We start from the raw sequence: 15761 nt of genomic DNA, 5'->3' as shown, positions 1-15761 counted from the left end.
TCACCGTACTTCAGCTAAATAAATCATCCTGGAAAACCTGAAATAGAATCTGACTTGTGTTGTTCCCTGGGCAGTCTGTGGTGTAGGTCACTGGACTCAGCTCTCTTGTCCTTTGACCAGAATGTCTGGTCAGTATGGATAAACAATAGGAGATGACCTTGCTGAATTACATTAGCTTGCTTTCCATCACAGCTTTGCCCCTCTTTCCTGGCCCCATGCAATAGGTTTAAGAGCACAGTTTTTGAAGTCAGATGGTGCTGGCTTTGACTGGAGCAGAAAATGAACTTAATAAGAGGATATCAATATACCCCAGTGAACTTAGGAGAACTGGAGAATCAGGCTTGAACCATACAACCAGGCTGCAAAAATGGTATCATAAAAAAAAATCAAAGTCACTAAGCATCGGACACTAAGGCTTCCATCATTGCCAGTTCTGTGCTGGGAATTTCATTTTGTGACAATTACTACTGCCACCACCTCCAGAGAAAAAGCTCTACTTTAACCTAAGTCAAAATCCAGCCCAGGTCATCTGATGGCAGAACCCAAGTGTTATACCTGCTTTAACCTTCAACAGAAGCTGGAAAATCCCCCATCAAGATTTATAGGTAACTAACACAGAAGGGGAGCTCAGACATGGATGGCCAAAACTGATGCCCATTATTCACTACTAGGCCTATCTCATAGGGTGGTTGAGAAGATCAGATATGATATTGTAAGCACTAAAAATTAGTACTTGCTTATTATAGTGGAGGTTCCAGGCTTTATCTTAAGAGGACATAGGGATTAGAGGAAAAGCCAAAATGCTTATTCCAAGGGTTGCATTTGTCATTTTAATTTTTATCAGCATTAGTGAAATGGTTTCTTTCTTCTTTTTATGGGTACTCACACTGATGACATTGCCATCATTGAAGATGGCTGGAGCTAAGCTGTACACAAAATCATTATGGTTTTCTCTCCCAGCCAGGATTCTTAGACCATGATAAGCAGATTGTCTCCTTGACAACTATAATTGAGCCCCTCTCAAGAGTTGGCCACAAAGTTCTTGCTTATTACTGCCTACTTATTATCTAAGGTCAGCAGCGTGGGGCCAAACACCTGGCAGCCTCCAAGCCAGGAGGTGCATATGTCTTATAAAATCTGTGAGGGCTCACTTCACTGAGAAGAGATGGATTTTATCATTTTCTTTGATGGAAAAGTTTAGCATTGCATAAAATCACAAGAGCAGAAAATACGATTTTCTACATCTACAGAAAATGGTAGATCTACATTTTTATTCATCATCATTCCCTACCAAGGAAACCTAGAATCTCTGCCCTTCTGTTGCCATTTTTTCACCATATATTATATTCCCTAGTAGAACATTTTAAATCTAGTTGCCTAATTCCAGAAATCATGTACAGCCTCTTTGAAAAAAGATTAATTTTCTCAAAATAACTAGGAGCAATGTACTCTACTGTGTGTGTGTGTGTGTGTATGCATGTGGGTGCACGTGTGTGTGTGTATTTCTTTAAATCGATGAAATAAATGGAACTGAATTTATATATGTCTAAAGTGCATCACATGTGTAAAGGTATGAATTGAATTATTAAATTCTTCAATAAAATTTTAAAGTGTTCATAACATATGACCTGCTAGTGAACATTAAATCTGTTTGAGTAGAGGTGAGACAGTAATAGTAAATGAAAAATCTTTTGCATTGGCTGTTTCCTTTCACTAAGATATTATATTTTTATTTTGAATTTTAGAAACTGTCATCTTCAGAATTGGCCAAATTGATTATTCTCTTTACATGCTACAAAGCTTGACCTCCTTGGTTGGAAGTCCTTAGAGTTTTGAAAATACTTAAGAGCATATTGAATGGAAGAAACAAAGAAAGGCAGAAATATAAAAGTGGTGGTATTTTTAAAGTACATGTAACCATTCCAAAGCACTTTCTTATTAATTATCTCATATTCTCATGTTCTCATTCATTCATTCACTCACTCAAGCATTTAACAGACAACTCTTGAGCACCCTCTCTGTGCCAAAATCAGCAGTAGACACTTAGAGGTGGCAATCAGAAAAGCCCATCACTGTTTCAAGAAATTGTCACAGTAGGGCCTGGGTGGTGAGGTTTTTGTGTGTGCTCCAAATAACAAGGAAAATAAGACTAAAAAATGTGAAGCCACTTACTCAAGGAAACAAGTCATTAGTATCTGACAGGGCTGAAATATTAACTAAGCTTTCTGGCTTAAATTAGAAACCCCAAAGTTTGTAAGATAGTGTATTTAATACAGGTCTCACTGGCATATAAACCCAGAATACTGATTTTTGAGCCAATGAGTTTACACTTTTGTGGTTTCACCCAATGGGTGTTTTTCTTTGACTTCATCCAACTTGAGTTTGAACTCGTCTACATATCTTAGCTGCAAACACTAAATTTCAGTCATATTTCAATCTTTTATTTAGAAGGAGACTATACATCACTCTGCTACTGAGATTCTGAATGGCCTTCACATATTTATTGTTCATTTGTTATTTGTTCATTCCTGGTTTCTTCATTTTAAATATTCAAATGACTGGAATAAAATTTGAAGCATTAATTCTGATAAACACAAGATGGGGGCCAGATTTATGACATCATCATCTTTATGAAAGGCAGGACAGTAATGTGTCTTGCAACAGGTTTTCTGCTCTTTTAGTATATTTATTCCTGAAAACTGCCTGCCTCCAGCCATAGCTCGACCGTTAGTGTAAAATACCAGGGGAAATGTCTTTGCTGCTCACTCAGAAACTTTGAGTTCTTGGTAGAGTGGGACCAAAGTTAGACCCAATTTTATTTTATCCATACCTGGGTTTACTGACAGGCAGAAATGAATTGATTTGGGGGAATTTTTTTTTGTCACATCCACCTCATTAAAACATTTAGCAGGGTTCATTCATGGAACTTTGAGGAGATGCCTGAGCAAACTGATTTTCACCATGGCCAAGGTTCACGACCACCTCTACTTCCAGACTTTCAATGTCCTCCTGTCCAGCCACACGGACCTCAAGCTGTGCTCTAGGTGCTGTTTCCATATCTCCCCCTATGGATCTGCTGACAGGTTTAGCTTTTCCAGTTTGCCCTTTGGTGCTGTCTTTTTTTTTCTTTCCAACTTCTATTTTAGGTTCAAGAGGTACATGTGCAGGTTTGTTACATGGGTAAATCACATGTCATGGGGGTTTGGACATTTGACAAAATGTACCGGTAATTTTGTCACTCAGGTAATCAACATAACACCCAATAGGTGGTTTTCAATCCTCATCTTCCTCCCACCCTCCACTCTCAAATAAGCCCCAGTGTCTATTGTTCCTCTCTTTGCGTCTGTGTGTTCTCAGTGTTTAGCTCCCACTTATAAGTGCAGTATTTGGTTTTCTGTTCCTGCATTAATTTGCTTCAGATAACAGCCTCCAGCTCTATCCATGTTGCTGCAAAGGCCATGATCTTCTTATTTTTATGGCTGTGTTGTATTCCATGGTGTGTATGTACCATATTTTCTTTATCCTGTCCACCACTGATGGGCATATAGATTGATTCCATGTCTTTGCTATTGTGAACAGTGCCACAATGAACATGCATGCATGTGTCTTTATGATAGAACAATTTATATTACTTTGAGTATATACCCAGTAATAGGATTGCTAGGTTGAAAGGTCATTCTATTTTAAGTTCTTTGAGAAATATCCAGACTGCTTTCAACAGTGACTGAACTAATTTACCTTCTTGCCAGCAGTGTATAAGTGTTCCTTTCTTCTACAACCTTGCCAGCATCTGTTATTTTTTGACTTTTTAATAATAGCCATTCTGACTGATGTGAGATGATATCTCATTGTGTTTTTGATTTGCATTCCCCTAATGATTAGTGATCTTGAGCATTTTTTCATATGCCTGTTTGCTGCATGTATGTTTTATTTTGAGAAGTGTTTGTTCATGTCCTTTGCCCACTTTTTAATGCAGGCTGTTTTTTCTTGTTGACTTAAGTTTCTTATAGATTCTGGATATTAGACCTTTGTCAGATACAGAGTTTGCAAATATTTTCTCCCATTTTATAGGTTATCTGTTTATGCTATCGATAGTTTCTTTGTTGTACAGAAGTTCTTTAGTTTAATTATGTCCCACTTATCAATTGTTGTGGGGGTTTTTTGTGATTGCTTTTGGAGTTTTTATCATGAAGTCTTTGTCCAAGTCAATGTCCAGAATGGATTTCCTAGGTTTTCTTCTAGGGATTTTATGGTTTTAGATTTTTACATTTAAGTCTTTGATCCATCTCGAGTTGATTTTTATATATGGTGACAGGTAAGGGTCCAGTTTCAATCTTCTGCATATGGGTAGCCAGTTATTCCACAACCATTTATTGAATAGGAATTTCTTTCCCCATTGCTTGCTATTGTTGGCTTTGTTGACAATGACATGGTTGTAGGTGTATGGCTTTATTCCTGAGTTCTCTAACCTGTTCTATTGGTCTATGTGTCTGTTTTTTTTTTTTTTTTCTACAAGCACCATGCTGTTTTAGTTACTGTAGCTTTGTAGTATTGTTTGAAGTTGGGTAGGGTGATGCCTCCAGTTTTGTTTTTTTGCTTAGGATTGATTTGGTTATTCAGGTTCTTTTTTCATTCCAAATGAATTTTAGATTTTTTTAAATCTAATTCTGTGAAAAATGTTGGTAGTTTGATAGGAATAGCATTGAATCTGTAAATTGTTTCAGGCAGTTTGGTCATTTTAACAATATTAATTCTTCCTATCCATGAATGTGGAATATTTTTCCATTTGTTTGTGTAGTCTCTGATTTCTTTCAGCAGTGTTTTATAATTCTCAGTGTAGAGATTTTTTACCTCCCGTGTTAGCTGTATTCCTAGGTATTTTATTCTTTTTGTGGCTATTATGAATGGGATTGCATTCTTGTTTTGGCTTTCAGCTTTGATGTTATTGGTGTACAGAAATGCTACTGATTTGTTTACATTGATTCTGTATCATAAAACTTTGTTGAAGTTGTTTATTAGATCTAGAAACCTTTCAGCAGAGAGTATGGGGTTTTTCTAGGTATCGTATCATATAGTATGGAAAGAGAGATAATTTGACTTCCTCTCTTCCGATTTGGATGCCCTTTCTTTCTCTTGCCTGATTATTCTGTCTAGGACTTCCAGTATTATGTTGAATAGGAGTGGCGGCACCGGTTTTGTATGTCTCTATAGTTCTATAATCTGCCAGCCTATCCCCCTGGGCTGTATTCTCATTCCTGAGAGAAAAGATAAGATAGGAAGGAAAGAAAGTTTCTACCCTATTCACAGTGCCTGGGCCACCCTTGGAATTTTCCCAGCTTGCTCTTTGGCACACTCTTCAAAAGAAACAAAGTTTCTGATCTGTCACATAGTAAAGTTGAAACAAAAACACAGACTATGGAGGGAGTAGGTAAAGTCTACCATTTATACCCTCTACTTTATGCCAGAAGCTGTATTTTACATGTGTTTCCTGTGGTGGTAATGATGATAATTCCCACTCTACAGATGAGGAAGCTGAGGTTAAAGGAGAATTTATGACTTGCCCAATGTCATATCACTTGTAAGTGCCAGACTAGAATTTGAACCTTACTCCAAATCTATACTCTGTCCAGGACAGGCTGCTTATCCAAGGCTCGAGCTAGACATACACTCCTGGGAAGGGTACACGATAGGAGGAGGGGCAGTGGTACCCATGGAGTGGGTCAGGCAAGGAGCTGGCCTTGGGAATGTGCATGCAGTATGAGTCAGTGCAGTGTTCTAAGGGCAGAAGAATAGAAATAGGCAATGCAAGGAGCTCCAACGGACAAAAAGAAATCTGTCATTGATTTCCAGGGAACAGGCTTGATATTGGAGTTCAGAGTCGAATGCTAATCTTGGAGGACAAGGGCAAGACCAAGGCAGGCTTCCTGTGCAAACAGCAGTTTGTGAAAATGGAGAATACAGTCACCAGGGAGCAAAGTACAGTCCTGCTGGGAGACTATGTTTTGATAACTGGGTCAGAATCATACAGAATCAGTGTGAGTCTCCTACCTGATGTCAGAGCTGTGAAATTCCCTCAACATATCATCATTAACCAACAGCTGCAATAAAGGGGAGTATTTCACCTCCAGGCCTGCTCAAGAGGAGATCTCCATGTGGTTCCTTTCAGCCACATCCAAGGTGCTGGCTGCCTTCCATTGTACATCTTTACCACTTCTACATTCATAAGGTCCACTCTTGGTCATGGGGAGCTTAAGATTCTTCTGAAATGTTCAAAGTGTAGTGCCAATAAAGTGTAATACCAATGGGATTATATAAGGTCTTGGGCTATATATTGAGTCTCTATGGCTGCTATTGATGAGACAACCCCCCAAGGAAGGCAGTCACCATACCTCCTGATGAATAGGGCTCCCTAGAAAGGCACTTAGTCTTCTCCTGGGTTCCTCTGAGCTTCTTTCTCCAATGTGATCATCCTCCAGCAGGACAACCCTCATCTACCCTTTGGGGAGGTATTCCTATTCTTTAGCCATTCCTCCCCACATCTACTTATAATAAGCTTTGCTTTTGTTATTTGAAATTTCCTGAATTCTTGAAACTAAAAAAAACAACAACAAAAAACTTCAAATGCTATTTTCTCTGATTCAAAATCACCTTAAAAATTCAAAGCTGAACATATCTCACATCCCTTTCTGTCTGCATTTATGCAGTTATAGCCCTGCTTTAGGGCAGAGTGCATTGAAAGCTTTTCCTGGTTTATGAGTACTCAGGAGAGGTTAGGTTCAAATCAATACAAGAGAAAGATACGTGAGTTACTATAATATCACCTCCACATTAAAGATGCACTTTAACCATAAGATAACCCCCCTTTCAGGAAGATTAATGTGTGCTGTTTAGATTGCATCTTGAATGAGGTGAAATCTGTGGGTGAGTTATAGTCCAATGGCTGTAACTTTGAGGGCAAGAGGACCATGCATCTCCAGCTAGAAAATGCGAAAATACAGCAGCCACTAGCCAACTTCCCTGAGCTGCTAGGGCACAGGAGTAGCAGTAACTGATATATAATGTAATGAATTGTCCTGTCATACCTTAATTCAATCTATATATACTTGCTTCAATGAGCTTCTTAATGTTTGCCAGGTCTCCCTAAATACCCATGTGGCAGAGGGAGGATGAGGAAGGGAGTTATTTTCTCCCTAAAGAAAGGTCCTTAATCAACTATCAGCTCTTGATGAACAAAAGGCATTGTCCAACAAGATGCAATAAATGTTTTGTATTAAGTGAGGCAGCCCCATTTTTGATGGTTTAGGGGAAAATACTGGTTTTGGAGATGCTGATTGTTTCCAATCTAAGCAGTTTTGTTCAGTGTTTTTCCCAAATTGTCATCTGCTTTATCTCTAGGGGTATTATTCTCACTTGGCCTCAGTACATCAATTTGAAGCTGACTGGAACAGTTTTCTCTGAAATAAAGTTCCCACCATCACACTCTCTTCTTATCCCTTGTGGGTGGTGACAGGATGCCAAGGTGAATGTTCAACAAAGATGCTATCAGCCTCCTCTCTCTCCCGTTGAATGCTCTGATTTCTCAAAGCCTCCCATCACAGTGTTGGAAGTTCCTCAGACAGTGAAAGGAACATAGGTCCTGGAATCAAATTGGAATCTTGTTCTACCACTTGCTATCAGTGAAACTCTGTTTCTTGAAATCCTTGAGCCTTGGCTTCCTGACCTATGAGAAAGGACACAATCTTATTGAAGGAGGTATTGACATCAGGTCCATAACAAAATATATTAACAGGTGATATACCACCACCAACTGAGTAAGATGCTTCATTGGTTTGAGAGGCTTACTGGAAAACTGGTGAGAAGTTGGGATGGGAGTGAGACAGTGACCAGGTCAGAAGATACTCCAGGGTAAGCCAGGAAGGAGAGAAGACGTAAATGTGAAAAAGGATATTCAAGCCTGAAAGAGGACACCTGGGCCCAGAGCCTGAATGTGAGAGTAACTGTTTGTCTGCTGCTTCACAATTATCCACCTCTGGATCACATTTGTGCATGAGGGCTTAGGAAGGCAGGGGCCTGTTTAAACTGGTGCATTTCTTGTGCCTTTATCTTCATGATGTGCTTTGCCCTCTGAAGTTTCTCTTATCAGCACCTTGTGGTTTTCTCCCAAATGCAGAGAAACCATGACATTTGCACTGTTTCCTTTGTCTTTGAGTTTTGAAGCCTGGTATATTAGTCTGTTTTCATGCTGCTGATAAAGACATACCCAAGACTGGGCAATCTGCAAAAGAAACAGGTTTAATTCACTCACAGTTCTATGTGGCTAGCAAGGCCTCACAATCATGGCAGAAGCTGAAAGGCACATTTCACATGGTGGCAGACAAGAGAAGAGAACTTGTGCAGGGAAACTCCCCTTTATAAAACCATCAGATCTCATGAGACTTACTCACTATCACTAGAATAGCATGGGAAAGACCAGCCCCCATGATTCAATTACCTCCCACTGTGTCCCTCCCATAACACATGGGAACTGGGAATTGTGGGAGCTACAATTCAATATGAGATTTGGGTGGGGACACAGCCAAACCATATTACCTATCCCCATTCTCTTTCTCTAGCATCTTTTGGACATTTATTGTGTACCAACTAAAATTCTACCCCACCAAAGATGTTAATTTCCTGGAAATTAACTGAAAATGGTCACTGAAACATGTCTCAAAAAAAGTCAAAAGTTTTAAAGAATTTATGCTTTGGGCTCTTTGTCACAATATAGTCAAATTCTACTCCCTCATAGCCCCAGGCACTTCTCTCCTTTTCTTCCCTCCTTCTGTAGGACACAGGGCCATTTCGCAGGGCCTTCTTTGGAGGTGAAAAAAGGAAAAGACAAAAATTTTTTAAAGCTAGAATAGAAAGAAGCTGATTGGGTTATTTAATTTACTAGCCTTGGGGAAAGAGATCTAGGTAAGAAAGAAGAAATTAGACCAGACCAGTTAAAAGACAGTATCTGAACTGCTCTTGGGTTTTGTTTTCCCTCCCTTTTTGCTTTATCTCTTATCAGCCAAAATAATTGAGGCAAATGTTAGGCCAAGATTTTGAGGCCCTCACAAGTAAAAGAAACTGCTGGTTAACAGTTGGCTTGAAAAAAAAGACCATTTTCAAAGAGGCTACATAGTGTGGTGCTATAATTTTAGATTAGTTGTAATCAGGAGAAGCATTTTAAGAACCATATCTAATTTAGAACCTCTATGTATTGCAGCAGCGATAGTGGATGAGAGAAAGGGAAGTGAAAGGCAGCAAAGGGTCTCCCCAGCTTAGCTTTCCTCTAGTTCTTGGTAGAAGCCCCTGAAGCAACAAAGAGAAGGACTGCAAGGGACATCATATTGCATTGTCTTGGTAATTTTGTGAGCTTCATGGTCAGTCAGGCCTGGGTTTAAATTTCCTCTCTGTTATTCTGCCAGTTAGAATGCTTTTGATTGCAAGTAAGAGATTATGCAACTATTTATTGATAAAATTATGAATGTTACTATGAACCCAGGTTCTTTCATCCTTTTGCTCCTTCATTTAAAGCATGTTGGCTTTCACATTCAGGCTGGTCTCACCTTATAGTAAGATGGTGGCCACTGCACAAGACATTATGTCCTCACTCTCCTGTGTCTACAAGAAAGAGGTCCTTTTTTTTGTTTTGTTTTTTTGCTTACCTTTTTTTCAGGGTAGAAAATATATTGCAGAATTCCTCAGCAGGCTTCCCCTGCTGTATTTTTGGCTGGAACTAGATAAAGCCTCATCTCTAAATCAGTCACTGACAAAAGGCCATTTGGGGTTTTAACTAATCATGGTTCATCTCTGGGTAGGTCCCCAGCTTCTATGAGGACCCTGCCTGCTGGAAGAAGCTGGAGCTCTGTTAGCAAGGAAGAAGGGAGTAATGACTATTGAACAGGCAATCAAATGTCTAATAATCCTAAGCCTCAGTTTCCTTAATGAAATAGTCTCAAAATATATGTTTTAAAATATTGGGCACAAAGATATGTATCACCCTGCTATCTTAAAAGAGCAGACATTTGGATAGCACTGAAAATGTCCAGCAATAGGAAATGGTTAAGTAAGTTTGGTTAAGAAACTTAATACAGTATTAACTAACCATTTAAAATATTGTAAAGAGTTTTCTTAACAGGTTAAAATGTTTACAGTAACACATGATGTAGAAAAACAGGATGCGAGATTTCATAGTTATTAAAAATCCAGACCCAAACAAGATGCTTTGGATTGGGGATTTTTAAAAAATAGATGATACAAAAGATATCAAAATTCTATAGTGGCTATATGTGCATAATTACATCACAGGTGATTTTTTTTTCATTTAAGTCTTATTTAAATCTTCCTTGGCCAGGAGCAGTGGCTCACGCTTGTAATCCCAGCAGTCTGGGAGACCAAAGCTGGTGTATCTCTTGAGATCAGGAGTTCGAGACCAGCCTGACCAACATGGCAAAAGCCTGTCTGTACTAAAATTACAAAAATTAGCCGGGCGTGGTGGCACACACCTGTGGTCCCAGCTACTTGGGAGGCTGAGGCAGGAGAATTGCTTGAACCCAGGAGGCAGAGTGTGAAGTGAGCCGTGATCACACCATTGCATTCCAGCCTAGGTGACAGAGCGAAACTCCATCTCAAAAAATAAATAAATAAATAAATAAATAAAACTTCCTTAATAATCATGTATTGTTTTATCATTTTGAAAACAAACATTAATTTGTACATTTATTAAGATAAAACATGTATGCCCTTGCTGATGGCAGCTAAATCTTTCCTTAAATCCCTTATATTCCTCTCTACAAATATGAAAATGCTGGCCTAACAAACCATGGCTAGTTTTTCTCTATTATACTACCTCATTTGGCAGGCTATGAGATTCCAAATTGAGAGTCAATGGTGTTTTGCCTATGCTGGATTTTATGACATTCTGTACTGCCTAATATGTACTAGATACCCAGTAAAGTGCTTAACTAATTCTATCCCTTTGTCATCTACCCAAGTTTTAGTTCAGTCCAAAAGAGTCAATACATTCTAAAAAGGTTTAAATACATTTTTGGATTCATGATCACTTCCTAGTTCTTAAGGAAACACTGTCTCCCATGGTGTGTCTGTTAATGCTGTATACAGGCAGCAAGTACATCAGCCCAGGGGCACTTCAGTAAACAATGCTCGCTGGGCAGCTCTATGTCCAGGCTTTCCCCATGCACATTCATGATGTAGTCTATAAATCATAAGCTCTCAGAAGGAGCAAAACACCAACAGAAACACAAATGGAAGAAATGTGCTAATATTAAATGACATGCTGTGAGATCTGGGGTAGATAAACATCTCACCCCACTGCACTCATTTCTTCCAATTGACAGAGCGTTACCAGGCCATCTGTGTTTCACAAATCTGAGTAGAAACACAGGTGACTTCACATCAGTAATTTATGCTTCAGGGGAACTTATAGCTTCTTACGCTTGTGGCTCTCTGATGAGTCAGCTCGAGGAGATGCATCTAGGGATTCTGATACTGTCAAGGATCCCTAAGTGAAACTCCCTTGCATGTGACTAATGTGGAGATGCTGCCTCATAGCTCACACACTCTGTACACACTGTCTGACAGAGGTTCTATCATCACATTTACTGTAGCAACACTCTTGAGATCTCACTCTGTAGTTCCTTACTAATACCAATTAATGGTTATAATAAAATTTATTGAATCTGTTTATTAATTTAACATGGATTTTTTTCAACATCTGCTACATGCTAGGCACTTTCTTGACATGGTGTAGGTATGGGCTAAGTAGCCTTCTCTTCTTTGTCATTTCTTCCTCTCAGTGGCACTGAAGATGGTGCAGCCAAGCCTTGTGATGCTGCCACCTATAACAGCCCAACTCCTGCTTTGAGGAATGATAAAACTGTTAAACCTCCTGGGACATCTCCCTCCACGAACTTCACTGTAGCTTCACTCCGCTCATTGCCTGTTCATTTGCAAATGGATACTGAGTGCTGTGATGGCTCAGAAAAGAGCCATAATTCTCTTAAAACTAATTGAACTCAGTGTAAATGTATGGGCAAAAATGACTGTATCTGGAAATGTGTGTGTGCTCAAACAAACAAAAAAAATTAAAAACCCAGCTCCAACCTCTAACTGTGCAGCAGGAGTCTGACATGGAACCAGGAGCACATGAAGCCATTTTCAGATAGTATCAACCTAATCAGAATGTGGATTTTGAAAAATCAGTGTGGATTCTGCACCCAAATTTCCTTGTCACTGGCTGTCTTAATCTGTTTGTGTGTTGCTATAAAGGAATACCTGAGGCTGGGTAACTTACAAAGAAAACAGGTTTATTTGGTTCGTAGTTCTACAGGCTGCGCAAGAAGAATGGCACCAGTATCTGCTCCTGGTGAGGGCTCAGGCTGCTTCCATTTATGGTGGAAGACAAAGGGGACTGGGCGTGTGTAAATCATATGGCGAGAGAAGAAGCAAGAGGGGAGAGGGGAGGTGCCAGCCTTTTAACAATCAGCTCTTATGGGAAGTTACAGAGTAGCAACTCTATTACTCACCCCTCACCCTTCACCCAAAATGGGCATTAATCTATCCATGAGGTATCTGACCCCATGACCAAAACACCTCACATTAGGTCCCACCCTCAACATTCGGATCGAGTTTCAACATGAGGTTTGGAGGGTCAAACCTACCAACTATAACAGTGACAAAACAAAACAACACAAAAAATACTGTATGGGTGACAAAGCAAGACTCCGTCTAAAACAAATAGAAACAAAATAAAATTTTAAAGATTTTTTGTTGTTTCTTCAACATCTATTGATCGAGCATCTATTATGTTTCAGTCTCTTCACCAGATACTGAGGATATAGCATTAAAGAAGTCAGACATGCTTCTTACTTTCATGGAGCTTAAACTTGGTGACAGAGAAACTTTAACAAATAGGCATATACAAATATGAAACTATAATCAAGATAAGGACTATCATGGTCATCAGACACTGCTTTTAGCCATGACTTTTATAAACAAATTTTCATGTCTTCTGGCTTGATCTATAAAATGAAATATCCAACTTTTGAAGAGATATGTAATGTCTCCATATTTTTCAGGCACACAAGTCTAGCACATAGCTTTTGAGTGATGTGAAGTCTTTAGAAGTTTAGATTCAGGGATCCAAGTCATGACATTTAACCCAGTGAGATAGGTAAGTCAGGGAGGTTTCCAAAGATGAGAAGTTTTGGTGGCAAAACCACAGTATAAACTGGACCTTAGGTGGCAGAAATCTCAGAATATCAGCTTTAGAAATTGCCTTTGCGGGCTTACAGGCAAGCAGGTGGTTATAAGCACTGAGTAAAGGATCCCAGCCCTCCTTAAGCTATCCCAGACCTTCACTCTGGCCTCTAGAAGAGTGCCCCCATAATACCCTGTCCTCCTGGAGCTTCCTCTAGGTGTTGGCTCTCTTGTTGCTAGCTCCACCTTGTCTCCCCTGGTTGCTAGCTCCACCTATCTCTGATGAGAGCTCCCCTGTAGCTCGTCTGCTCCACTGAATTTGTGGAGTGATGAAGCTCTACCCCGCTTTGCGGGGAGAAAGGGAAGTCACTATACCCGCAATTAGACAGTAAGTACAACTTCAGTATTTCTTGGCCTTCCTTCCCTCCTCTCTAACCTTAAGCTTTTATTGAAGGCAGTGATGGTTATTGTTGGTTGTCTTATCAGAAGGGGTGTCTGTCTCCTGATTTATTCTTTTCTTAAAAATGTGGAGTAAATTCCAGGACAACAGGAAAAGCTCCATTCAAAATCCTTTTACATTTGCAATACACTAACACAAAAACAGAAAGTCAACAATTGCTTGTGAAGACATGTTGGGTGAGTGAGTGTGCAGAATACATTTTGTGCTGTGAAAACAAACAAAAGACACACAGACACACAAAAACTCCTATATATGGAAATGACAGAACTTGAGGTCATTTCAAGGTTGAGGTTCTTGCTTTTTTACTGAAGTGAATGCATCAAGAACGGTGCAAACTCATCTTGAGTGTTTTGGGGCCCAGAACAAGAGTAGTTTAATTCTGAGAATAAATTGAAGCTTTAACTTTGTCCTATTAGACAAAAAAAAATGTAGATAAGAGAAAATAAGTTATGTTCTTCTCATAATACAACTCCTATTATTTGACTTATAGCGGGCTATTTCAAAGGTGGGATAGAAAAAAATCACTCATAGTTCAACCCAAAATAAAGGAGGGAAGAAGCTCTTTCCCTCCACTAACAGTTGCAATGTAAATTTTAAGACCAGCAAAACTGGTCTTCCAGGAAGGATAGGCAGGAGAAAGTAAGCAAATAGGAATGAAGAAAGAGGTTTTCTGAACATACACACAGTATTGCTTGTCCTTTTAGTTGTTCCATCACCACTTGTTGAAGGCAGCATTTTATCCTCGCCTCCTATACAGGTTATCATCACTGTGGCTTGAAGTGTCAGGTAATCATTTTTTTCTGGACATAACTCACATCTAAGCTCCTTACTAACTTATAAGAAAATGCTTGAATCTTTCCTTTTCAGCACAGACCAATCAGCTGGTAGCCATCTTGTCTGCAAAAATAGCTGTTAGGTTTAATACAGTTAAATCTTCACTCAAACATACACCTTCATTTACAGATGGCCATGTCTCATAGTTTTTCAGAGGAAGGGAACCGGGCACTTGAGTTTTCTTCACATCTTCCCAGAACCTTGAAAGAAACAACCACCAGTAGTATTTCTTAATTTCACTTGTGTAGCAAATTGATTTTAGAGCTTCCCAACCCCATCCCTGAGCTTGCCCTCTGATGAATGAAGTGTATTCAAGGAGAGGAACAGTGAAGTAAATAAGTTATCTCACCTAACACTAGGGAATCCATAAGCAAGGGAAAACTGCATGGGCAATAAAATATAGGTTTTTCTGACAGCACCAATGGATGAACACAAGCTGGAATGAGGTTAAGGCTTGCTGACATTTGTTGTAACTTCACATCCTCATGCCAGATGTGGATTATAATATAATTACAATTGGCTCTGCCTAGTTCTCAGGCCTATTAAATATTTAAAACATCTTTTTCTAGCATATATAAGATGCAAAGAACTTATAATTTTCCTTCAGTAAGCAAATAACTTTAAGAGAGTTGGAGGTAGCCTTTCTCTTGAATCATGGCCTAGTTTGGGGCTTGAGTTTCTTTCCAAGGGACTCATTCAGTATTCATGTCCAATCTGGTTGCACGGCAGGGAAGTATGGCATTGAGTTTGTGGTGCAGAGGATAAAAAAGCAAGGCAAAATCATCCATGACGGCAGAAGGAAATAAATTCAATTTTTTCAAAATCTTTCAACAGCTGATCAGAGGAAGCCATTCCCATCCTGCTTAAGATGAAGCTGTTCAGCAGACATCCCCCAGGACTCTTCTGATTAAAGCAGTTTTCGCATAGTGTTAGCCAAAATCTCAGCCAGTTCAAGGTCCTTTAAGTACTACACTTTCTTAAAATTGATTCTATTTGATACCAAAACAGCACTGGATGGAAAGAAAAGATCAACATGAAGGGCATTTACACAAAGGAGGATTCTGATTCAATTTCTGTCCCAATGGATAGATTCATTCTGGGCTCAGGATATTACATTGCTGATAGAATTTTTTTTCAAGTCTCTGCTGTATGCAGTTTAGCTTGTCTAGTGGTCTGTTTTCATTTCCACTTCTCCTTGCAACAAAAGAAATTGAAATTCCTG

The 15761-nt window shown here is 39.3% G+C and overlaps 1 protein-coding gene across 1 annotated transcript in view; it reads left to right on the top strand.

Annotated features, from left to right (window-relative positions):
* Positions 1-15761, top strand: part of CPNE4 (copine 4) — a 767841-nt gene that overhangs the window by 519227 nt on the left and 232853 nt on the right. The window lies entirely within an intron of this gene.

This window comes from Pongo abelii, chromosome 2 (genome assembly GCF_028885655.2).
Source record: "Pongo abelii isolate AG06213 chromosome 2, NHGRI_mPonAbe1-v2.0_pri, whole genome shotgun sequence".
NCBI classification, from domain to species: Eukaryota; Metazoa; Chordata; class Mammalia; order Primates; family Hominidae; genus Pongo; species Pongo abelii.
The sequence above is the reverse complement of the archived record's forward strand: the minus strand, read 5'-3'. Positions and strand labels throughout refer to the sequence as shown.